At 37.0% G+C, this 26,547-nt stretch overlaps 1 pseudogene; it reads left to right on the forward strand.

Annotated features, from left to right (window-relative positions):
- Positions 1–313: 313 nt before the first annotated feature.
- Positions 314–26,547, forward strand: LOC123277884 (olfactory receptor 4P4-like; annotated as a pseudogene).

Below are 26,547 nucleotides of genomic sequence, written 5' to 3' on the forward strand. Positions count from 1 at the left end.
ACTTTTTATTTTTATTAATGTAATCTAAATTAATTGAACTTATCCATTCTAAAAAATATTAAATGTGTGAATCCCATTGAGTTGTAAATTCTTCTGATTTTTTTGAGATAGAAAGAAAAGTTTCTGAATGTGGGAAGTTTACTCAAATTGACTCCTGGTTTAAGATTCTGTTAAGAGTATAGACTTGAGGATCTTTTTTAAACACATAGGAGACCATTTGTGCACACTTAGTCATCTGAGATGACTAAGAACAAAATGTGAAGTAGTATATCACATACAGAGTGGCAGCTAAGCAAGAAAAGAGAGGTAGAAGATGCATGTAAAGGATATGAATGGAAAGTTAAGGGATTTGCCCTTTATCCTTAGAAAAAGGGGAACCACGGAAGATAATCGAGAATGTGAGTGTAAGAACGAAGAAGAATTTGAGGAAGGAGGAATCATGGCCATTGCTCTAGTAAAAGATCTTTTTGTGTTTTGGATGAAGTGGACTGAGTTTCAGTAAGAAGGTAGAAGCCAGGCACAGGAATCCCAGGTAGGAGATGATTTATAATAGTTGACATAAGCAGTAAAAGGTCATTGATGATGGGAATGTAGAGAAAGTATACAGGAGCTTTTATAAAAGAATTCATATGCTTTTTGACTAAGTCTAATAAATTTATGATAACTAAAAAATATACTTTTTAACAATTAATTGCTATCTACATGACATAGTAGCAGTGCTTTGCACACATGAGCCCATTTAATACTGATAACAGCCAGTGTGTTTGGTATGCATTTCATCCATTTGGAAGATGAGGAAGTAACCTCAGAGACTTATGTCGACATTATAATAATTATAAAACTGAACACAGTGTTTTTAAAGACATCTGCTGATTTAGTCCCTACCACAAACCTACAAGATGATTACCATTATAATTTTTATGCTTAACTTGCACATTAGGAAATAGAAGCATAAAGAAATTAAGGACCCCACCAAAGATTAAACAGCTAATAAAGGGTAAGGCCAAGATCAGGTTAACTATTTTCCCCTTCGTATTCTAAATCCGTTCCCTATATTGTTATAACTAATAACATTGAACTAGTAATCTCTTTTTTATATCATTCTAGTAATTATAAGTACTTTAATATTACTTCAGAGGCAAGTGTATATGAAACATTTTTAGCAGACACACACATGCAAAGACACACAGACAGATGCACACACAGTGACATGTTTGATCTTGCAAATATCAAGTACAATGTGGTGCTGCATTTGTTGAAAACATTTTTATCTTGACTTCTCCCTCAGATACAGTTCACCCTTTTCCAATCCCCCTGCAGACATGGGCGCTCAGACTCCTGCAAAATATTGAAAATGACTACCACAGTGGTTAAGTGTTTTGGTTTAAGAATCAGAAAGAACAGACCAGAATCCTAATTCTTCCACTTACAGCTTCTTTTATCTGGGGTACATTTTTTTGGCACCTTACCTTCATGTTTCCTAACCTATAAAGCAAGAATAACAATATCCACTTCTTGGATTTTTATGAGAATAAATAAGGAAACATACATGAACATATTCTCTTCACACAGCTGTAGACACACATAAGCCTTTCATCTATTTTTATGACTCTGTATGCACAGATAAGAAGAATTGACATTTTGAGCCATAATACAGAGAAATATTTAACCATAAGTAAGCTCGGCAAGAATCATCTCTAATTTTACTGTTAGAGAAGCCACAGAGACTCATATTGTCTATAGCAACTGATCCCAGGAAGGAGGCTCCATGTTCGTGCTTGGAGTAAACAGTTGATATTTTATGGCATTCAAATTTGTTATTTATGTAACACCTTTGAGAATTGTATTTAAATTTCATTTCATTGTCCTACTTAGTGTTGATTGCTAAAGGAGATGTCTTACGGCAAAAGCATGGTGGCTGGTGTCAGAGAGCTGGTCCTACTATCTGCTTAATCTTTATGACCCTCAAATTTTGTACCTGTCCAATTAGTTTACCGATATTTACCAACTATCTTTTGAAGAGTGTGTCGAGGATGAAATGCTCTGTTACTATATTTAAAAAGTGTTGAAACATATGATTACTATATATGGAAAGTAACAATCTTTGATAAGTATCATCACTGTTTAAAAACTTACCTTATAGCGTTAGATGATCTTAATAATATTTAGGGGTGTTCAAAACATTCCCATATTCAAAGTGACTTCCTCTTGTAATAAGTCCTCTTTCAATATGAAACAGAGGACATACTAAGAACGAGACTTTTCAGAAAATACAATATCAAATAAACAGTTGTTATAAAAGTTTTTATAATTGCAAATTTTTCCATCTTGATTAAACCCTCAAAGAATTTTCACATGAAATCTGGGACTGAATTTAGAATGGATTCATTTTAAAATTATGGGGAATTAGTCATCTATAGCTGGCTCTGGTCACGTAGGCAAGAGGCAGAAAGTGTGGAGGAAACATATTCAAACAGGTCAATCCACACATGATGAATCTTGCTGTGGAGATGTAAACAACAAGACACTTTCACCTTACACTGCATGGATATTAAAAGAGGTTCCCATGAAGGTTCATTGACCTATTCTTGTATCTGCTATTTTCTCTCCTAGGAGTTAATTATCTCCTTTGATGGAAAGGTTTTGTCTTAGAAGCAGGTATTCTGGAGAGACATGTTTGAGAAACATCCACTCATGAATGGGGAATTTGATTCCCTGCCCTTGGGAACCAAACATGTGAAAGTCCTCTTTCTCTACCCAAATCTTGATTTCTAAGAAAGCTGAATGCCATGTGGAATAGCAAAGTGGCATAATTCCAGTGTGGGGATGTGTGATATAGTTTCCTTGTTGACTCTTGTAAGAGACAGGACTTTTGTCTTCTCATCAACATTAAACATTTTCTGGAAAACCACTCTTGATTGCTTGAGAATTAGAGCAGTGAAAGCATAAAATTAATGGCATCTAATTTAAAGTACTTGACTCTAAAAGCCATTTTTGACATTCCTCAGAGGGGTATGGAAGTAGACAGAGACTCTGAAAGATTCCTGATTAGTTATCTCTGGGACTTGTGATGGCCAGTATGGAATAACAGGCAGCATTAAAATGAGGAGAGATATCTAAACACAAGAAGAGTGTTCAGTTGTTCCACATCTTTGTTACTTTGTATAGTTACTTATTTTCTTTTTCGCCATTCTAAGATCTATGTAGTGATAAATTATTGTGGTTTTAATTTACTTGCCCTGATCACTAGTGATCTTGTTTTTTAAAATTTCCTTGTTAATATTGGCCTTTTATATATCTTCCTTTGTGAAATTCCGGTTCAGGTCCTTTGTACAATTTAAAAATAGTCTGGAGTTTCCTTTTTTTTTTTAGGAAGATTAGCCCTGAGCTAACCTCTGTTGCCAATCCTCCTCTTTTTGCTGAGGAAGACTGGCCCTGAGCTAACATCCGTGCCCATCTTCCTCCACTTTATATGTGGGACACGTACCACAGCATGGTTTGGCAAGTGGTGCCATGTCCTCACCCGTGATCCCAACCGGCGAACCTGGGCCACCGAAGCGGAAGGTGCGAACTTAACCACTTCGCCACCGGGCTGGCCCCTGGAGTTTCTTATTACTAAGTTGTAAATGTTCTTAAAATATTATAGATATAAGTCTTTCATCATATCTATATAAATATCTATAATATATTTCATACATAATTTTTATATAATGTATATTTTATGTATACAAATATATAAATTTGCTATATACTTTAAAATTTTATATGTAAAATTTCTCGTAGTCCATGAAATATATTTTAACTTAAAAATTGTGACATCTGAGGAGTAGAAGTTTTAAAAATTCGAAAATGTACGATTTATTATTTTCATTGTTCATACTAAATATGTCATATCAAATGAATAGTGATCTATACCAAGGTCCAAAAAAGTTTCCTCTAGAATTTTTGTAGATTTAGCTTTAACATGTAGATTTTTAAGTCTCTTACTCATTTTGAGTTAATTTTTTTATATGATGTGATATAGTTAGTGGTTGAGGTTCACTTTTTTCTCACATGCATAGTCAATGGAGCCAGCATGATTTGTTGAAAAGTCTATTCTTTAGCCACTGAATTATCTTAACATCTTTGTATAAACTTCATATATTGAGATCTTTCTGGGTGTTCTATTATTTCTCAGCAATCTATATGTTTATCCTTATGTCAATGAGTAAAGCATTGATTACGGAAGCTTTATAGTAAATCTTAAATTTAGGTAGAATAAGTCCTCAAGCTGTGTTCTTTTTTTGAGAGTGATTTCCTTCTCCAGCTTCCTTTAAATCTGTATATTAATTTCAGAATATGATTGTCTATTTCTCCAAATATCCCATTGGGATTTTTGTTGGAATTGAATTGAAATTGTAAAATTGAAATGGTAAAATATTGTCATTTAATCCATCAACATGCATATCTCTCCATTTCTTTATATTTTTAATTTATCTCACCAATGCTTTTTGGCTTCATATATAGGCTGTTAACTGGTTTTTGAAATGTATCCTTCAAATTTCATTATTAGTATTTTAAATAGCATTATTTTCTATTTTCAATTTCCACTTGTTGCTCTTATAGGCATACATTTGACTTTTTTGTAGTGACAGTGTCTCCTGTAACCTTGCTAAATTCAATGATTAGTTCTATTAGATTTTTTGTAGAGCACTTAACATTTTCTACCAACACACTCATGCTATCTGCATACACATATATTTTTACAATTTTTCTTTTTCCTTTATAGTCTGTATTTCTCTTATTTTTTTTTCTTAACTTATTGAAATGTCTACAAGCTAGGGTACAATGCAGAACATAAATGGTGAGTGGACAGCCCTGTCTCATTTCCAATCATTGAGAGAGATTATTTACTATTAAGCATGATGATACTTTTAGGTTTTATACAGATGTTCTTTATTGGGTCGAGAAAGTTCCTTTATTTTCACCATTTGCTGAAAGATTTTTCTAAAATATCATAGGTCTAAATTAAATCTTATAGATTTTTATGCATCTCTTGACATGATTGTGTGATTCTTCTCCTTTATTTTGTTAATTTATTGAATTACGTTGATTTTTGAATGGTAAACCAGCCTTTTTTTTTCCTGGAATAAACTGGAAATGGTCATGGTGAGTTATTTTTTAAAAATGAATGAGATTTCATTTACTTGTATCTTGTTTAATATCTTTATACCTATGTCCATAAGGGATATTTGTCATTTTCTTCCTTATAATGTGACTTAGCCTTTAGGCAATGCTGGCTTCAAATAATGAATGGGGTAGAGTCCTCTCCTCTCGTTTCTGAAAAAAGTTATATAATTTATTTTTAAAGTATTTTGTGGAATTCAAAAGTAAATTAATTGGACCTGGAGTTATTTTGGGGAAGGATTTAACTACAAATTTAATTTCTTTAACTGATATAAAACTATTCTGGTTTTCTTTTCTCTTTCTGTCAGGTTTTAAATATTTTTACAAACAATTGGTTTGTAAGTTGCAAAATTTGTTGGCTTGAATTTGTTCATAATATTTCTTACTGTCCTGGTAATGTATAGAATCTGTAATGCTGTAGGCTCTTTCATTCTTTTTTTTTTTTTTTTTGAGGAAGATTAGCCCTGAGCTAACTACTGCCAGTCCCCTTTTTGCTGAGGAAGCCTGGCTCTGAGCTAACATCTGTGCCCATCTTCCTCTACTTTATATGTGGGACGCCTACCACAGCATGGCATGCCAAGCGGTGCCATTTCCGCACCCAGGATCCGAACCGGTGAACCCCGGGCCGCTAAGAAGCGGAAAGTACGAACTTAACTGCTGCACCACCGGGCCGACCCCTTCACCAGTGATTTTATTACCTGGTTTTTAAATATTTTGTGTGATAATTTTCTTATCCCTGTTTGTGGACTCCTCTTTCCCACCTAAATAAATCCCTTCAGCATTTCTTGTAGAACTGGTTTTTTTGTGATAAATTTCTTTAATTTTTGCTTGTCTAGGAAGCTTGTTGTCTCTCCCTCTATTTTCAATGATAACCTTGCTGTATAGAGTATTCTTGACTGTAGGTTTTTTCCTTTCAGCACTTTAAATATGTCATACCACTCTCTTCCAGCCTATAGGGTTTCAGCTGAGAAGTCCACCAATAGGCTTATGGGTTTTCCTCTATATGTCACTTGTTGCAGTTCTCTTTCCACTTCTAGGATTTTCTCTTTATCTTCCATTGTGGACATTTTAACTTTAATGTGTCTTAGTGTGGGCCTCTTGGTGTTCACCTTGTTTCATGCTCTCTGTGCTTCTTGTACTTGGATGCCTGTTTCCTTCCTTAGTTAGGAAAGATTTCAGCTATTATTTCTTTAAATAGATTCGCTGCTCCTCTGTCTTTCCCTTCTTCTTCTGGGACCCCTATGATATGAATTTTAGTGCACTTGATATTGACCCAGAGTTCCCTTAGACTGTTTCTCATTCTGTCTAATTCTTTTGTCTTTTATCTGTTCAGCTTGGGTGATTTCCTCTGGTCTTTCTTCCAGCTTGCTGATCCATTCTTCTATATCATCTAAACTGCTATTGAGTCCCTCTAGTGAATTTTTCATTTTCAGTATTGTATTCTTCATTTCTGATTGATACATTTTTATATTTTCAAATTCTTTGTTGATGTTCTCACTGCATTCATCATGTCTTCTCCCAATATTTGTGAGCATCCTTATGAGTTTTTTTACTCTTTGTCAGATAAATTTCTTATTTCTGTTTCATTTAGTTCTTTTTCTGGGTTTTTTTTTTTTCCTGTTCCTTTGCTTGGGATGTATTTCTTTGACTGCTCATTATGCCTCTTTCTCTGTGCTTGTACCTATGTATTAAGTGAGTCAGCTATGTCTTCTGATCTTGGAGAAGTGGCCTTATGTAAGAGATGCCTTTTGATGCTCAGCAGTTTGCTTCCCTCTCATCACCAGGCCAAATGATCCAGGAGTGACCCCTGTTTGGGCCACCTGTGTCCTTCTGCTGTGGCAGGGTTGCTCTTATCAGAGGTATCGAGGAAGTCTAGTCTTTCTTTCCCTGGACAGCTGTTTGTAAACTGGGTTTGGGGTGCCCAGCACCATTGGCTGCAAGGTCTAATAGCACACTCCTCTTACTGTTTTCCTGTTAATTTAGTATGTACCCAGTGTAGCTGGTTGCTAGGCTGAGGGGCTTACAGTTGCTATAGGTCTCAGGCCTGCAAGGCTGTTGTCAGCTCTCTTAGGATTGCAGCTGAGTGGGGCTGGCCTTCTCACAGGAGCACCCAATTGTTTCAGGCTTTGGAAGGTGGGGCTGATCATTTTTGGGTTTGATTGTAAATCACAGGTTCTGCTGCTGATAAGCCCCAACTCTTACAGGTCCAGACACACAGTCAACACAATCCTGGTCCCTGCAAAATTACCGACCCCTTGGAGTATACCCAGTTGCCCCACTGCAGAGGTTCCCACCTCTCCAATAATGTCCCCCACTGGCCCTGCCCCACAGAGGTGGGCATACCCACCTGCCTGTAGAGGATCAAGGCATCTAGTGTATGCAGGCCAACAAGTAGCCTTAGGGCTTGATGTTGGATGTGGCCAGTCTCTAGGGTGGGCTTCCTGCCCTGACTGAACTGGATTAAATCTGTGCTCTAGAGGGTGTGGCAGACCCCTGGGCTATCAGGCCAAGGGAAGAACTTCAGTGGTGTCTGCCAGCATCTGTGTCAGCATGCCTGTACTAGGTCACAACAATGGCCATCACCAAAGTTTCAGTCTCTGGAGTGGTCTCACTTCTCACTGAGATGCACCAAGAGCCTACCAGGTGAGTCTCTTTTCACCAAATGACAGTGCAGCTGTCTTTTTGGTGATTTTAGATTGCATTCTGAGACAGGTTAACTTGTGCATGGGCCCTTTAAAGGCCAAGCTTTTTCGGCTTTCCTCTGATGGCTTTTCTGGGGCCATTCCATGTTGCATTTAATAGCCAGTGAAGCTAGACAGTAGGACACTCATCTCAGTTGTCCTGAGTCTGAAGGATGCTTATAGCAGTAATGTGCCCCCTGCTATGGTCCCTACTTCTCCAGGGAGGGCTGTGTATCTTAGAATGGCTCCCACCTAGCCAGCTGTGAAGTTCTGCTACTCATGATGTTGGCTTTTTTCACTCCAGAACTAATTTCTGCCTCTTCTGCCTCAGTCAGGACTGTCCCTTGTTGTGTGGGTTCTTTTTATCCAGTTTTCACTTTTCTCTCTAGGGTAATTTTTCCAAGAATAATTGTAACCTGTTTGTGTTTGTGGGTGAAGGTGAGTTCAGAATCTACCTAAGTTGCCATCTTGATGAGATCCACAGTTGATTTTTTTGTGTCAACATTGTATCCTGTGACCCTGCTAAATTAATGATTTTTTTCTATGAGATTTTATGTAGAGCACTTATATTTTCTACCTATATTATCACACCATATGCACATAAATATAGTTTTAGAATTTGGCTTCTTCTTTTCCAATGTTGTATGTCTTTTATTTCTTTTTCTTACCTTATTTCAATGGCTAGAACCTAGGGTACAGTACAGAACGGAAATGGGGAGTATGCATCCTTGTCTTGTTGGTCCAATCTTAGAAGGAAAATATTAACCTTTAAATAATATGGCAGTCGTAGGTTTTATATGGATCCAATTTATCTTTGAGCAAGTTCTTTTCTAGTCTTCATTTGTTAAAGAATTTTTGTAATGCAAATTGAAATAAATTCTACATAACCCTGGTAAATTATTATTAAAAGAACAATAATGGGGGCCAGCTCAGTGGTGCAGCATTTAAATTTGCACATTCCACTTTGGCAGCTGGTGGTTCACCAGTTCAGATCCCAAGTGCAGACCTAGGCACTGCTTATCAAGCCATGCTGTGACAGGCATCCCACATATAAAGCAGAGGAAGATGAGTATGGATGTTAGCTCAGGGCCAGTCTTCCTCAAAAAAAGAGGAGGATTGGCTGCAGATGTTAGCTCAGGGCTAATCTTCCTCAAAAAAGAAAAAGAGATGGATTTGCTTACCAGTATTTTATTTAGTATCTTTGTGCATATATTCATAAAGGATAGTTGTCATTTTCTTTATTGTAATGTGATTTGGCATTTAGGCAATGCTGGCTTCATAATTAAATGTATATATAGTGATCTTCTACTTTCTGAAAGAATTTGTGTAGAATTTGCATTATTTTTTAAATATTTTGTGAAATTCAAATTGAAATAATTGGCTACGCAGCAATTTTTGAGAATGGTACTAACTACAAATTTAATTTCTTTAACTGATATAGGGCAATTCTGGTTTTCTATTTCTTCTTGTATCAGATTTCATAATATTTTTTAGAAATCCTTTTTAAGTTGTCAAATTTATTTAATTTGTTCATAATATTTCCTGCTATTTGTTAATGTCTATAGAACTTGAAATGCTGTATGCTCTTTCATTCTTGGCATGAGTAATTACCTCTTTTCTTTCTCTCTTGTTCTTTCTCACCTTTCCTCCCTCCTTATCCCCCTTCTCAATATTCTAAAAAATCTGATAAGCTTTATCAGTTTTATTAATCTTTTCAAAGAATCAGTGTTTTGTTTCATTGTTTCTAGTTTTTAAATCACTGAATTTTTTATTATCCTTATTATTTCCTGTCTTCTATTTACTTTGTGTTTAATTTCTTTTCATTTTTCTAGCTGTATAAGTCAAATCTTTTATAATTGGTTTTAGATATTGCTTCTTTTTCTAATATGTATATTCAAGTTTTCCTCTAGGGTCTTTAATGACATCCCAGAAATTCAGATATGTCATGAATTAAATTTCATTCATTTAAAAAAGTTGTATTTCTTGTTGTTTTCTTTTTTTTAATTCAGGTAAATTCACATGACATTATATTCACCATTTTAACCAGTTAAAATATAAAATACATTGGCTTTTGGTGTATTCAACAATGTTGTGCAATCATTGCAACTATCTGACTTCAGTAAATTTTCATCACCCTTCTTCAATTAATCAGTCAATTACCATTTTCCCCTTCACTTAGCATCTGGAAACCACTAATCTATTTTCTATTTCTATGGATTTGCTTATTCTGAACAATTCACAAACATAGAACCATAAGTGTATGGCCTTACATGTCTTTTTTCACCTAACATGTTTTCAAGGTTCATCCATATTGTAGCATCTATCAGTACTTCATTCCTTTCTATGGCGGAATAATGTTCTATTGTATGAGTATACCACAATTGGTTATCCATTCATCAGTTGACAAAAATTTGGGTTGTTTTGGCTATTATGAATAGTACTGCTAGGACCATTTGTATACAAGCTCATCTGAACATCTAAAATCCTACATCAAGAAATTTCTTGAGTCACTTTTGGTAACAAATTTTTCTAGATGTATTTTTTTTGGTCTGTGTTTTCAAAATTGTTGGCATTTAGTTGCTGATAACATTTTATAGTTTTATTTTGATTTCGTCTTTTATAAATAGTTATGTCCTTCATTAATATGAGTAGTAGTTTTTCTTTTATGTTGATCCATTTTACTGAAAGTTTCTTTATGTTGATGGTGTTTTCCTAAGACATAACTTTTGAATTTGTGGCTCTTTCTTTTTTATTCTCTTTCATTAATTTTCACTATCATTTTTGTTGTATTTTTTCTTTTTATTTCTCTATAATCTGTCTTCTAAAGACAGAGTTCTTTTCAGCTTTTCTTTTCTTCTAATGTAAATATTAAGGTTATGTATATTTTTAAAGTGCCACAATTCCTGCATCTTATAAAGTTTGATAAGTATTATCTTCCTTAAAGTTCAATTATAGGTAGTTTAAAAATTTTCCAGTATGATTTTTTTTAACTTACTTATTTTGCCAGGTATAGTTTTGTTTTGTTTTTTGAGGAAGATTAGCCCTGAGCTAACTACTGCCAATCCTCCTCTTTTTGCTGAGGAAGACTGGCTCTGAGCTAACATACATACCCGTCTTCCTCTACTTTATGCATGGGATGCCTACCACAGCATGGCTTTTGCCAACCAGTGCCATGTTCACACCCGGGATCTGAACCGGCAAACTCCAGGCCACTGAGAAGCAGAACGTGTGCACTTAACCACTGTGCCACTGGGCCAGCCCCAAGCAAGGTATAGTTTTATGGGTATATTGTTATATATATATAGTTTTATATCTAGAGATAGATTTAGATAAATAATTTTTTGTTCTCAGATCTCTGAGTATAACCACTTCTTTAATATATCTTGAGCCTTCTTTTCAGATATAACGTTTAATTTTGCAAATATCCCATGTATGCATACAAAGAATATGTGTTCTTTGGTAAATAATTTTATACATGCCTCTACGTATATTTAAAATGTTTTGTCCAGATATTTTATATTCTTCCCGACTTATTGCCTGCCTTACTCATCAATAATGAAAAAGAGCATTAAAATCTTCCATTGTGAACGAAGATTGATAGTTTTCTTTGTGTGGATTTATTTACCTTTGTTTCAAGTCTTTTGAGGCAATATTTTTAAGTGCATGTATAAGCCAGGGTAATGGAGGAAGGAGAAGCTGAGTCAAATGCCATAACTTAATGGGAACATTGTAAAATATTATTTTCAATATCTGGACAGCTGTAGGAAAACCACTAGGTGTACAAAACTCTGGGGCTAGTAAGACTTGAATATATCAGAATACAGTGGATGTCTAGAGGAGTAAACAGAGTGGGAATAAGCAAATAAAAGAGCATAAAAATATTATAAAGTAAAAGAAACTTTGGAGATACATTGCATGGACCCATGAAGATCATTTGCTATGAACTAAGGACTATAATTTACACAAACTGTTACCTTTAGGTTCTCCTGGCACTCCTCTCCCTGTCTCATGCCAGTAGGGGAAAAAAACAAAACAAAGCTAGTCAAAGGCAAACTAAAATACAGGGGAAAATATGCATTGTGGCATTTCCTAATTCTAACCAATATCTTAATATTATATGATATCTAGTAACATAAAACAGTGTACATGGCTTCTATGTTTCCAATGGGTATAATTAAATATTAAGAAATTATTTCCAGGAGGAAGAGCCAAGATGGCACCATGAGTAGTCCTCTTTGTCTCTCGCCCTTCGAGTCTACAATTATTTGGACACTTATCGCTTGACAAAGGATATCCAGACAGCATCTCAGGACGTCTGAGACACCCACGCGACTATACATCGGAAGGCGGATGGACTTTCCTCCGGGAGGATGTGGAAATAGGTGAAAAATCTCCGACCCCGATGGGAAGCCTAGTACCCGCAAGCGGCTTTCTTCCAACGGACGCCCCCAGAGGATCCACACACATCTAGGGCAGGAGCGAGAACACAACAGAGGAGCGACGGTGGAAACAGGTGACCAGAACCCTACCTAAACCCCCTGCAATAACTCCTAAACGCAGAGGGAAACTTTGGAGTTGCACACCTGAGCCCGCGGGGAGAGTCTCTCCCCGCCATTGGCGGGGAGACCCAGCCTGGTGCTCGGGGCACCTGGAGGGTCCCAGAGAGAGACACAGAGGGCACAGAGATCTCCCAGCTGCCGTGGCCCGCCCCGTGGGACTAGGGATTGCCGGAGATCTCGGAGAGGACCGGGGCCGGGGGAACTTTCAAAGGCCGGTTCTGCGACCCGGAGGGGAAGCGCCGGAGCTCTGCCCGGGCAGCAGACAAGGCTCTCTGTCTGCCGTTAGCAGAGGGGCCACGCTGAGCATTCACGGCTCCGGGAGAGGCCCGGAGAGAATCCCAGAGGGCGGGGCGACCCCCAGCTGCCGTTGCCCACCCCGTGGGGCTAGGGATTGCCAGAGATCTCGGAGAGGACCGGGGCGGGGGGAACTTTCAAAGGCCGGTCCTGCGACCCGGAGGGGAAGCGCCGGAGCTCTGCCAGGCAGCAGACAAAACTCTCTGTCTGCCATTAGCAGAGGGGCCACGCCCAGCATTCATGGCTGCGGGAGAGGCCCGGAGAGAATCCCAGAGGGCGGGGCGACCCCCAGCTGCCGTTGCCCACCCCGTGAGGCTAGGGATTGCCGGAGATCTCAGAGAGGACTGGGGCTGGAAAGAGTTCCAGAGACCCAGCTTAGTAGCCTAGGGGGAAACCCTACAGGCTCACAGCAGCCTTAGGGAAAGCCTCTGCACAGCACCAGTAGAAGGCACCCAGCCGCCAGCCACAAGGCTGGAAGACCCCAGGTCAAAAGCAGCATAGCTAGGTGTACTAACCACAGACTGTAGAAGATGCCAATAGCTCTCCTGCGACCCATAGAGGACAAGTGAGATTTGGTGGGTGCCGACAGCAACGGAGCGACAAATATAAGTGATCCCACCCCTGGCCGCTGGAAAAGCCCATAACACCGTTGCAGACCCCAAGGAGAGAGCACATCTAGGTGGGCTGCAACAGTAGGCACCTGCAGCCTGAAGCCCCCCTGTGACGGCCCCCATGGCAGAGGAGGGAATCCAAAGGGCCACTGTGGCTACGAAGAGGGGCCCAGGCCCAGTTAGCAACTACAGACAGGGTTCCTGGTTGGTGAAGTATAAACAGCTGCTCCCCCCACCGCAGCAGCTGAAACAAGTGAAAGGAGCAACTAAACTCTATCTCCATGCGGAGGCACAAATCAACAACATCAAGCAATATGAAAAAATACATTAAATCTCCAGAACAGAAAGAAAGCAACAAATACACAGAAAACAATCCCAAAGAAAATGAGATATATAACCTAAATGATCATGACTTCAAAACAGCCATCATTAAGATTCTCAATGAGTTAAGAGAGAATTCTGACCGACAACTCAACGAGTTCAGGAGCTATGTCACAAAAGAGTTTGATACGATAAAGAAGAACCAAACAGAAATATTGGAAATGAAGAACACAATAGAGGAGATTAAGAAAAATCTAGATGCGCTGAACAGTAGGGCCGATAATATGGAGGAAAAATTAGCAATTTGGAAGATGGCAATATAGAATTGTTGCAGGCAGAGGAGGAGAGAGAAGCAAGACTTAAAAGATATGAAGAAACTCTCCAAGAATTATCAGACACAATTAGGAGATGCAACGTAAGGATTATAGGTATACCAGAGGGAGAAGAGAAGGAGAAAGGGGCAGAAAACCTATTCAAAGAAATAATGGCTGAGAACTTCCCAAATCTGGTGAGGGAGATGGATCTTCAGGTGACAGAAGCCAATAGATCTCCAAACTTTATCAATGCAAGAAGACCAACTCCACGGCATATAGTATTGAAGCTAGCAAAAGTCAACGACAAGGAGAAAATATTAAGGACAGCCAGGCAAAAGAAACTAACCTACAAAGGAACCCACATCAGGCTATCAGCAGATTTCTCAGCAGAAACTTTACAGGCTAGAAGAGAGTGGAATGATATATTCAAAAATCTGAAGGACAAAAATCTACAGCCGAGAATTCTATACCCAGCGAATATATCCTTCAAATACGATGGAGAAATAAAAACTTTCCCAGATAAACAAAAATTAAGGGAGTTCATTGCCACAAAACCTCCTCTTCAGGAAATCTTCAGGAAAACCCTCATTCCTGAAAAATCCAAAAAAGGAAAGGGGCTACAAAACCAAGAGCAGAGGAGATAAGTAGAAGGACAACAACAGAGAGTAGCAGCTCTACATCAGAACAGATTAAACCATGGGACGAGAAACAAAGGAAACTGAAGAAAACCGGAAAACAAGACACAAAATGGGAGTGGTAGGCCCCCACGTCTCAACAATCACTCTAAATGTAAATGGACTGAACTCCCCAATCAAAAGACACAGAGTGGCAGGATGGATCAAAGAACAAGATCCAACAATATGCTGCTTCCAGGAAACACACCTCAGCCCCAAAGACAAACACAGACTCAGAGTGAAGGGATGGAGAACAATACTCCAAGCTAATAATGAACAAAAGAAAGCAGGTGTCGCTATACTAATATCAGACAAGGTAGATTTCAAAGCAAAACAGATAAAGAAAGATAAAGAGGGACAGTATATAATGATAAAAGGGACTCTCCACCAAGAAGACATAACACTTATAAATATATACGCACCCAACACAGGAGCACCAAAATTTGTAAAGCAACTCTTAATAGAACTAAAAGAAGACATCAACAACAATACAATAATAGTAGGGGACCTCAACACACCATTAACACCAATGGACAGAACATCCAGACAGAAAATCAACAAGGAAATAATAGAATTAAATGAAAAATTAGACCAGATGGACTTAATAGATATATATAGAACACTTCATCCAAAAACAGCAGGTTACACATTCTTCTCAAGTGCACATGGAACATTCTCAAGGATTGACCATATTTTGGGAACCAAAGCAAACATCAATAAATACAAGAGAGTTGAAATAATATCAAGCATCTTTTCTGATCATAACGCTATTAAACTAGAAATCAACTACAAGAAAAAAGCAGAGAAAGGTGCAAAAATGTGGAGACTAAACAACACGCTTCTCAACAAACAATGGATCATTGAAGAAATTAAAGAAGAAATCAAATATTATCTGGAGACAAATGAAAATGAGAACACGACATACCAAATCGTTTGGGATGCAGCAAAAGCAGTCCTAAGAGGGAAATTCATTGCAATACAGGCTCACCTCACTAAACAAGAAAAAGCTCATGTAAGCAACCTCAAACGACACCTAACGGAACTAGAAAAAGAAGAACAAACAAAGCCCAGAGTCAGTAGAAGGAGGGAAATAATAAAAATAAGAGCAGAAATAAACGATATTGAAACAAAAAAGACAATAGAAAGGATCAATGAAACAAAGAGTTGGTTCTTCGAAAGAATTAACAAAATTGACAAACCCCTAGCCAGACTCACCAAGAAAAGAAGAGAGAAAGCGCAAATTAATAAAATCAGGAATGACAGAGGAGAAATCACAACAGATACCAATGAAATACAAGAGATCATAAGAGAATACTATGAAAAACTATATGCCAACAAATTGAACAACTTGGAAGAAATGGACAAATTCCTAGACTCCTACAATCTCCCCAAACTGAATCAGGAAGAAATGGAGAATCTGAATAGACCAATCACAAGTAAGGAAATAGAAACGGTAATCAAAAACCTCCCCAAAAACAAGAGTCCAGGACCAGACGGCTTCTCTGGAGAATTCTACCAAACATTCAAAGAAGACTTAATACCTATTCTCCTCAAACTGTTCCAGAAAATTGAGAAAGATGGAGAACTCCCTAACACATTCTATGAAGCCAACATCACTCTGATCCCCAAACCTGACAAGGACAACACAAAGAAGGAGAACTACAGGCCGATATCACTGATGAACATAGATGCAAAAATCCTCAACAAAATTTTGGCAAACCGATTACAGCAATACATCAAAAAGATTATACACCAGGATCAAGTGGGATTTATACCAGGGACACAGGGATGGTTCAACATCCGCAAGTCAATCAACGTGATACACTACATCAACAAAATGAAAAACAAAAACCACATGATCATCTCAATAGACGCAGAGAAAGCATTCGACAAGATCCAACACCCATTTATGATAAAAACCCTCAGTAAAATGGGTATAGAAGGAAAGTACCTCAACATAATAAAGGCCATATATGATAGACCCACAGCCAACATCATACTCAATGGACAAAAGCTGAAAACCATCCCTCTGAGGACAGGAACAAGACAAGGGTGCCCACTTTCACCACTCCTATTCAACATAGTACTGGAGGTGCTGGCCAGAGCAATTCGGCAGGAAAAAAAAATAAAAGGAATCCAAATAGGTAACGAAGAAGTAAAACTCGCGTTGTTTGCAGACGACATGATCTTATACATAGAAAACCCCAAAGAATCCACAGAAAAACTATTAGAAATAATCAACAACTACAGCAAAGTAGCAGGGTATAAAATTAACGTGCATAAATCAGTAGCATTTCTATACACTAACAATAAACCAACAGAAAAAGAACTCAAGAACTCTATCCCATTCACAATCGCAACGAAAAGAATAAAATACCTTGGGATAAACTTAACCAAGGAAGTGAAGGATCTATACAATGAAAACTACAAGACTTTCTTGAAAGAAATAGGCGATGACATAAAAAGATGGAAAAACATTCCTTGCACATGGATTGGAAGAATAAACATAGTTAAAATGTCCATACTACCTAAAGCAATATACAGATTCAATGCTATCCCAATCAGAATCCCAAGAACATTCTTCACAGAAATTGAACAAACAATCCTAAAATTCATATGGGGGAACAAAAGACCACGAATTGCTAAAGCAATCCTGAGCAAGAAAAACAAAGCCGGCGGAATCACAATCCCCGATTTCAAAACATACTACAAAGCTACAGTGATCAAAACAGCATGGTACTGGTACAAAAACAGGTCCACAGATCAATGGAACAGAATTGAAAGCCCAGAGATAAAACCACACATCTATGGACAGCTAATCTTCGACAAAGGAGCAGAGGGCCTACAATGGAGAAAAGAAAGTCTCTTCAACAAATGGTGCTGGGAAAACTGGACAGCCACATGCAAAAGATTGAAAATTGACCATTCTTTTTCACCACACACCAAAATAAACTCAAAATGGATCAAAGACCTAAAGATTAGGCCTGAGACAATAAGTCTTTTGGAAGAGAATATAGGCAGTACACTCTTTGACATCAGTTTCAAAAGAATCTTTTCGGACACTGTAACTCCTCAGTTGAGGGAAACAATAGAAAGAATAAACAAATGGGACTTCATCAGACTAAAGAGCTTCTTCAAGGCAAGGGAAAACAGAATTGAAACAAAAAAACAGCTCACTAATTGGGAAAAAATATTTACAAGCCACTTATCCGACAAAGGGTTAATCTCCATAATATACAAAGAACTCACACTGCTTAACAACAAAAAAACAAACAACCCGATCAAAAAATGGGCAGAGGACATGAACAGACATTTCTCAAAAGAAGATATGAATATGGCCAATAGACACATGAAAAGATGTTCATCATCGCTAATCATCAGGGAAATGCAAATCAAAACTACACTAAGATATCACCTTACCCCCGTTAGATTGGCAAAAACATCCAAAACCAAGAACGACAAATGTTGGAGAGGTTGTGGAGAAAGAGGAACCCTCATACACTGTTGGTGGGAATGCAAACTGGTACAGCCACTATGGAAAACAGTATGGAGATTTCTCAAAAAGTTAAAAATAGAAATACCCTATGACCCAGCCATCCCATTACTGGGTATCTATCCTAAGAACCTGATATCAGATATCTCAAGAGTCCGTTGCACCCCTATGTTCATCGCAGCATTATTTACAATAGCCAAGACGTGGAACCAGCCTACATGCCCAGAAACTGATGATTGGATAAAGAAGATGTGGTATATATACACAATGGAATACTACTCAGCCATAAAAAAAGACGAAATTGGCCCATTCACAACAATGTGGATGGACCTCGAGGGCATTATGTTAAGCGAAATAAGTCAGTCAGAGAAAGACGAACTCTATATGACTCCACTCATAGGTGGAAATTAGCATATTGAGAAGGAGATCTGATCGGTGGTTACCAGGGAAAAGGGTGGGTGGGGGGAGGGTACGGAGGGGGAAGTGGTGTACCCACAACATGACTAACAAAAATGTACAACTGAAATTTCACAAGCTTGTAATCCATCATAACATTAATAAAAAAAAAAAAAAAGAAATAAAAAATAAAAAAAAAAAAGAAATTATTTCCAGGAGACTGCCCCATGGCTGAGTGGTCAAAGTTCCACGGGTTCTGCTTCAGTGGCTCCAGGTTAGTGGGTTCAGATCCCAGGTATAGACCTGCTCCACTCAGTCATGCTATGGAGGTATCTCACATACAAAGTAGAAGAAGATTGGCACAGATGTTAGCTCAGGGCTAATCTTCCTTAAGCAAGAAAAAAAGAGGAGCACTGGCAATGGATGTTTGATCAGGGCAAATTTTTCTCCAAAAAAAAATTTCCAAATCTCCATCCTAATGGTGATGTTCTATGTGGGTGAGAGAATTATTATTTCGGTTCTGATGTTCTCTTATATTTGCTTAATTGGATGGTAAAGAATTCAATATCATATATATAAATATACACACATGCACATATAAAACCATGGTAAACATCAGGAACTTCAGACTTTGAGAAATTATTATTATTCTGGGACAATAGAGACATAAAACAAATATTGAGAATATTTCATCAGTGTCTAACATTACAGAAGTATTGAATCATTCCTGTGGTAACCCTCCAAAGATAAATAGTAGAAGTAAGCCTCAAGACCCTGAATATGACCGTTATAATAGTATTAGCTTTATTTCCACAGTTATAACCACACTCATATTGGCTGTTGTAAAATTCTTGTGGGAGTTTTTCCCTCTGGTCCTTCTTATGCCTTTTAATTTAAGGTACTGCCAGAAATGCTTTCCTAAATGGTTCTTTTGAATGAAAGACTCATGAGAGAGTCAGAGATGTTCCACATCTATTTGTGGTTTCATAGCAGTCTCTGAAAAATAAAAAGAATGATCCTGAAGCATTTCCTTGACATTCCAAAGAAATGTAAAATCTTTCAGCAGTAAGCATTATGATTTGTATATATATGGAAAAAATAATCGGGATTTTGAAAATCTCTATTTTATATAACAATTTGATCTTATTAATTCTAATTTTTAAGTCTAAACTTTTCTGGAATAATGTTGTTGGTGCCTATTTCAGGGGAAGGCATTCAGGAAAATCTGGATGATAATTTGAGGGTAAATTGAGGGTTTTAAGCCTTTATTTATATATGTGACAAGTCATTTAAGCATAATGAAAAAAGTATGATCTTCCAACTCATACAGAATAGGTTTAGATATAGACTTTCCTCTAGTACTTGTGTAGCTTTGGCTTCTACTTTCCTTATTTGCAAAACAGGAAACTCATACAATAATTATATCCTATCAGGTCATACTGAAGATTAAATCATTGGTAAATGAAAAGTATTTGGTAGTGTGCCTGGAACATATTATACTTAGCATATGGTATCTAAGCATTTTATTCTAAATAAATACAATAGTAAACTCATATCTTTCAGTTTCACAATTTTTCTTTATTATACATGTGATAAATAATTAAAGAAATGGAAAAATTACATCAAATTCCCTTCCTAATAACCATTTAATTTTGTTTCCCTTTCAAACTGTAGTTGTCATGTGTTTGCAAACAACTCTTCACAGAGAATTTACTTAAGGAATTTAAACCTTAAGAGACTGATTTTGATGAGACACTCTTTTACTGAAAGTTATGTGATAAGTTGGACTCAAATTCTTCACTCTAAAAACTCTGCATATCTAAACCTGTATATGGTGGGGTGTGAGAGTGTGTACGTGTGTATGAGAGAGAGACAGAGACAGAGAGAGAGAGAGAGAGAGAGAGAGAGAGGAAAAGGAAACAGTCACAGGGAGATTTTATGGTTTAAAAGAAGACTGGAAGGAAAATGATCTGAGGATGTGACTGGGGGCTATTTCTGCATGAGGTAGCTTACTAGTAGAGACTCTATGGGCACTGCTTTGAAAGATCTTTTTTCACATTGATCTATACGTTCCCAAGTGATGTTCAATCATCGTAAGCAGCACTAGCCCAAATGTTAATAGCTGCTGATGCTTGCATCAAAGTTCAGGAACATTCTAAACCAATAATTCCACATTCTATGGTTTTGATTCTCTAGTCTTTCTACTATTTTAATGAAAAGTTTTCATTAGATTCATATATGTGCTTTAAACTGATCAGATTCTTCCAAATAACAAAGACTAGGTATGGATAATCTCAATTTATACAAAGAAAAGTACTTTGCTAAGCTCTATTTAGAACCTGGAATAAACTTATACCAATATCTATGTTTCTTCTTTATACATAATGTATGTATAATATGAATTCTTCAACTCATTTCCCTGTGGCAGAACACAAAATCCACAGGTAAAACCAATTAACCAATGAAAATGTTGGTATCTATTTTCTTGTACAACAGTTTTTTCCTCTCCAAACATTTTGGGGAGTCCTGTTATACAATTTTGAGAAGTTAGAATAATAAGTTCTTTATACTGTATATTCTTTACAGGAATTTGATGTCTTTTGCTCTTGGTATAGGGCAAATAGATCCATACTATTAGTTTCACTCACCAGCTGAAGAAGAAAGATCAGAGAGAATGAATTTTTCAGTGTTAACAACAAAAAACTCACAGGACATGTGAGACTGGATGCTCATCTTTAAGATCATTAGGGATCTGTCCATATATCATATTGTTCCCTCACTTATATCACTAAAAAAACAATTCATTGAAATTTACAGTCTTTTAGGAAGACCATAATTTTGCTGTGGAGGACATTTGGTTATGGGTAAAATATTCACTCTCTACCCCCAGGTATATTACATCAAAATGGCAGCACTGTTTTAAATGTGTCTAAATAAAGAGGTCATTCTTCAATCACGTCGGATTCATCAATGTTTCAACAGAAAACAACGAGCTCCTAAAAGTGTCTCTAACATTTCAACAGCCTCTAAAATATATCCTTATAATTATTAAGAAAAATGTGAAGCTTTTATTTAATAACAACTTGTCTTTCTATATTCAGATGTCCAACCTTCTACTTCCAGTTGCTTTTTTCCGGCCTCTCCATGTTCTGAATCTTGACTAAATCTACCGAGGAGGAGAGTCACTGAAACTACTATTAACAAGTTAAGGTAATTTCTCCACTACAGTTTTGAGGCTTTGTTTTGTTTTTCAGGAATAAAAGTTTAGTTCCACTGGATATATAGAATATTGGTATGTGATTGGGATTTTATCATCAATTGTATGTAGCACAGAAAGGAGGGACTTGCTTAAAGTTATATAGTTAATGGCAGGAATGGAGAATGACCTCATATTTTAAGGAGGAGAAAACAGCTGGAATTTCATTTGTCAGTGAATTATGTGGCCTACTCTGAAACAATGGAATATAGAATCATATAAAAGTTCCTATCTGAGGTTATTACTAAATATCTTAATGATTTGGTATAATTAAGTAAATCCACATCATTTTCTGTTTCCCCATATGTAAAATGAGCACCAGAATAGTACCTATGGGTTCTTATGTGTTAAGTGCATGTTAATGTTTATGAAAGTTCCAGACATAAAATATGCTCCCATTAAATATCATTTGAAATATAATGATACACCAAATCATAAAAGGATTTAAAATGCTAAGTGTAATAAATCCTATATGACCTATGTCTTTTTAAATGTTTAAATCACTTCCCAACTTAGAAAGTGCTATCAAAGATATATTATGTTCTGTAATATTTCAGATGAATTAAGTTTCTGTTGTGTACTGAACTCGACTCAACATCGTGGAAAAACAGAACAAAGTCACAGAATTTATTTTTATGGGATTGCGGGGAAATAAGCAAATTGAACTACTGTTCTGTTTCTTGTTACTGCTCTGTTACCTGGCAGTCTTAATGGAAAACTTTATCTTACGCGTGATCACCTGTATCCAACAACCAATGTATACTTTCTCCACCGCCTTTTTTTCATGGACCTCTGCTAAACCTCCACTGTGATCCCATGGCTAATAAGAGACTTCTCTGCAGCAAAAAAAAAAAAAATATTTCCTGTAACAACCATATGGCTCAGCTCTTCACTGCACACAGGCTGGTTGCTGTGGAAATATTCATCTTAGTGTCCATGGCTTTTGATTTCTATGTTGCCATTGTAAAGCCCCTGTACTACACGGTCATCATGAATCGCCGGAGGTGTAACATGTTGATCATCATGGACTAGGGCATGGGTTTTTGGCACTCAATTTCTCCATTGCTCATGGTACTCAGTTTACCTTTCTGTGGTTCTAATCAGATAGATCTCTACATATGTGATGTGAAGACTTTTATGAAACTAATGTGCAAAGATATTCATGTTATTGATATCTGAATGATTGCACATTCAGGGATGGTGGTGGCTGTCATTATTTTTGTCTTAGTAGCTTCTTACATACTCATATAATCTTAGGACACTCCGCTGCAGGGTGGCACAAAGCTCTCTCAACATGTAGCTCTCACATAATGGTTGTAGTTTTATTCTTTGTGCCCTGTATCTATACTTATGTTATGTCTTCAGCAAATGAAAACAAAGATAAGGATATCTACGTGTTTTACACTGTGATTGCCATCATGCTGAATCCTCTCATCCATACTCTGAGAAATGCGAAGATGAAAATCACCATGGGGAAGGTATAGTCTCAAATGGCACATTCAGATTTCAAGTAAAGAAGGTAATATTCAGTGCATTTCTTTTTTTTAAGTAATTTTATTGGGGTTATAATGGCATATAACATTGTGTAATTCCAGGTATACAGTATTGTTTATCAATTCCTGAATACATGTCATCGTGCTTATCCCCAGTAGTCTGATTTTTCTCTATCACCATACGTATGTACCTCTTTGTCACTTTTGCTCACCCCACAACTCTTTGTTCTGTTTATCCATATATTTGTCTTCTTCAACATATGAGTGAAATCATGCAGTGTTTATCTTTCTCTGTCTGGCATATTTTGCTTAACGTCAAAAATTAAAAATAGAGGGGCCAGCCCAGTGGCGGAGCAGCTAAATTCGCACTTTCTGCTTCAGCGGTCCAGGGTTCGCTGGTCCCGATCCCTGGAGTGGACCTATGCACCGTTTGTCAAGCCATGCTGTGGCAGACATCCCACATATAAAGCAGAGGAAGATGGGCATAGATGTTAGCTCAGGGCTAACTCTCCTCAGCAAAAAGAGGAAGATTGGCAGCAGTTAGCTCAGGGCTAATCTTCCTCAAAAAAACAAAATTAAAAATAGAAATATCATGTGAGTCAGCTATCCCACTACTGGGTATTTATCGAAAGAACTTAAATTCAATGCACTTCTGATCCTGTGTCCCCAGGTCATTTTTTGTTTGAGATGTTATAGAAAGAATAGCTTTCTTTGGGGAGTTGGAATAAATGACCTGACACTATATGAACCAAAGACAAATGTTACTGTGATTTAGATTGCAATCTGCAGTTTATAAAAAGTTCAGCTAGCTCCAGATGTGACCACATGGATTGGAGGAATGCAAGAAATGTCCTTCTAAAGCACGTCTCTCATTATATTACCATCTTCTCTGAAAATTGATATGGAACCCTATTTTCTTTGGAAGAAAATCCAACTCTCACTTGTTTATCAGAGTCTTCCTCTCTGACTCTCTGGTCTTAGAAGTCACTGCACTGGAAGAAAGTATAGTGTTTCAGTGATAGGCTTTGGGTCAGAGAGACCTAGGTGGCTACTGATTCTGTGAGTTTTTATCTCTGTGTCTTGGCAATTTGCTTTAATTCTATGAGTCTCTGTTTTTAAAATATCTAACAAAGGAGGTAATATTATACTTCATAAAGATGTAACATTACTTTGGCAAACACATGAAGTTTTAGCACAATGTATGGCATACAGGAAACTCACGTTAGGTCATTTTTCTCTAGCCCTACTTTTCTTCCTATGTTTCTCTTTGTTTGGATGCTTTCATCCATCTACACTGGGTCCTTTTACATTCTCCAAACATTCTCTTAAATCTCTCACCTCTATGGTTGTATTTCTGCTTTCTCCTCTGCTTACAACACCCCCATCCTTATGCTTTAGGATCCATGTCATACATTCAATTCACACTCGTGATGTTTTCTTATTAGGAAGATCTTACAGATCTCTCAGCTGACTCAAAATATTTCTGATTTTTGTCCTGCTCTTTTATTTCTATTCAGCTATACATTTACTCTATTTCAAATAGTCTTATGCCCTATAGCAGTGTTTTTTCTTATGAATTGTGTCTTTCCAGTTTGACTGAGCCAGAAGATTATGTGCTATCTTTACTTTTCTTTGTATCTCTCTTTTTTCTAGCAATAAAACTGGCACAAATTAATGTGTAAACAAAGTTATGAATTACATTCAAAGATATTACCTTTTCTTTTTATTTGACTGTATACATTGTTTTCATATATCTAGAATTCCCCCTTGTATTATTAACCACCTGTGCTTTAATATAAAATATATACAATGCAAGAATGGTAAAAATTTAATGTAAGTCCTATGTGCCTATCTGGCGTAAAATGAAATTCGGAAGACTCTTAGCCTCCTGCAGTCGTCTTACGTATTTATTTTTTGCCTTAAGGAAGTATTATTATTTTAATTATTGTTTACTCCCATGTCCATTGAGTCATGTGACCTCTCAGCTCTGTGCTTTGATTCCCATGTGTCTAGGCATTTCTCTCTGACCAGGCTCTTGTTTCTCATCAGAATGATTGCAGTGTTCCACACAGAGTTTCCTTGATTGAGTTACTCCTTTCCCACAGGCAAATGCAAAATACAGGAAAAAACATAGAAGCAGTAGTGTTTGTCTTTAGGACAAGACATCCTTCTTTTCATGTTTCAACTTTTAAAACCTTTCACACATCTAATAACTTTTTTTGCTCTCCTGGATCCATGCAAACCACTGGTATATAATAGGGAAACATTCTGTCCATTCCATAGGAAATTAACTTTGACAAATTGTTAATAGTTCTGTTTGATCTGGTTTAATGTTGAATTTTTCTAGAGAGTATATGGATTTTTCTAAAGTATAGAAACATGGTGTGTATATGCATGTCTGTGTATGTATGATGATTGTGTCTGTGTATTTATGTCATGTGGGGTGTTGTAGATCTTATGGATGGGTCAGAGGAAATTCGCATGCCATCAGAAAAATACTATGCAACAAAACTAAAAAATATTTTATTATCATTTGTTTCTTTTCTCAAGTGTCTTCAAGATTTTTGTCACAAATTTAATGATATAATACAATAAGTTCACCAAAAAAATATATTTAACTAAGATTAGTTATCTACTTGCTAGATGCTATTTCTAAGATTCACTTTTCCAGCCTGTAGCACAGTATCTAATATCTTAAAACTTTTTTTCAAGTTGATGCAAATAAGAATTTGATAAAATATTTTTCTCAGCATGTGAGTGTAAGCAGAATGCTTAAGAAATATCTCTGGTAGTAAATGTGTAATAAATCCTATTTTTATGGGAATTTATGGCTAATTTAAAAATCCACCTTTACTAAATGTTATTAAAGGAATACCTTGGTCAGTTAACGCACACTCACATTACACAGGCCCATTATTTAAGCTCCATGATTGTCAGAAAACAGGCCAGAAAAAGCTTAGAAGTCTTTGATGAGTCTGATGGAAGGATTGGAGGCCGTAAGTAGCTGAGAGTGCTGTAGTCCTTTGTGACGTCCTGTATCACTCACACTCCCTGTCCTTCACTCTTTCCTCAGCCCTAGACCTACCTCTGAGCATCCATTGAGAAGGATTATTTAGACACTTCTAGGCTATTCTAGTATTCTCTTCAACACCAGAGAGAAACCTATGATTATGGTGTCACATATCCTAGCTATTTCAAAGCAATCTTAGTTTCAAATAGTTCTTCCCTTTCTCTGTACCTAAATCATAAACTTTCCCAGAGCATTTTGATTTTTCTAAATATCTCTTAG

This window comes from Equus asinus, chromosome 17 (assembly GCF_041296235.1).
Source record: "Equus asinus isolate D_3611 breed Donkey chromosome 17, EquAss-T2T_v2, whole genome shotgun sequence".
In the NCBI taxonomy this organism is placed as follows: Eukaryota; Metazoa; Chordata; class Mammalia; order Perissodactyla; family Equidae; genus Equus; species Equus asinus.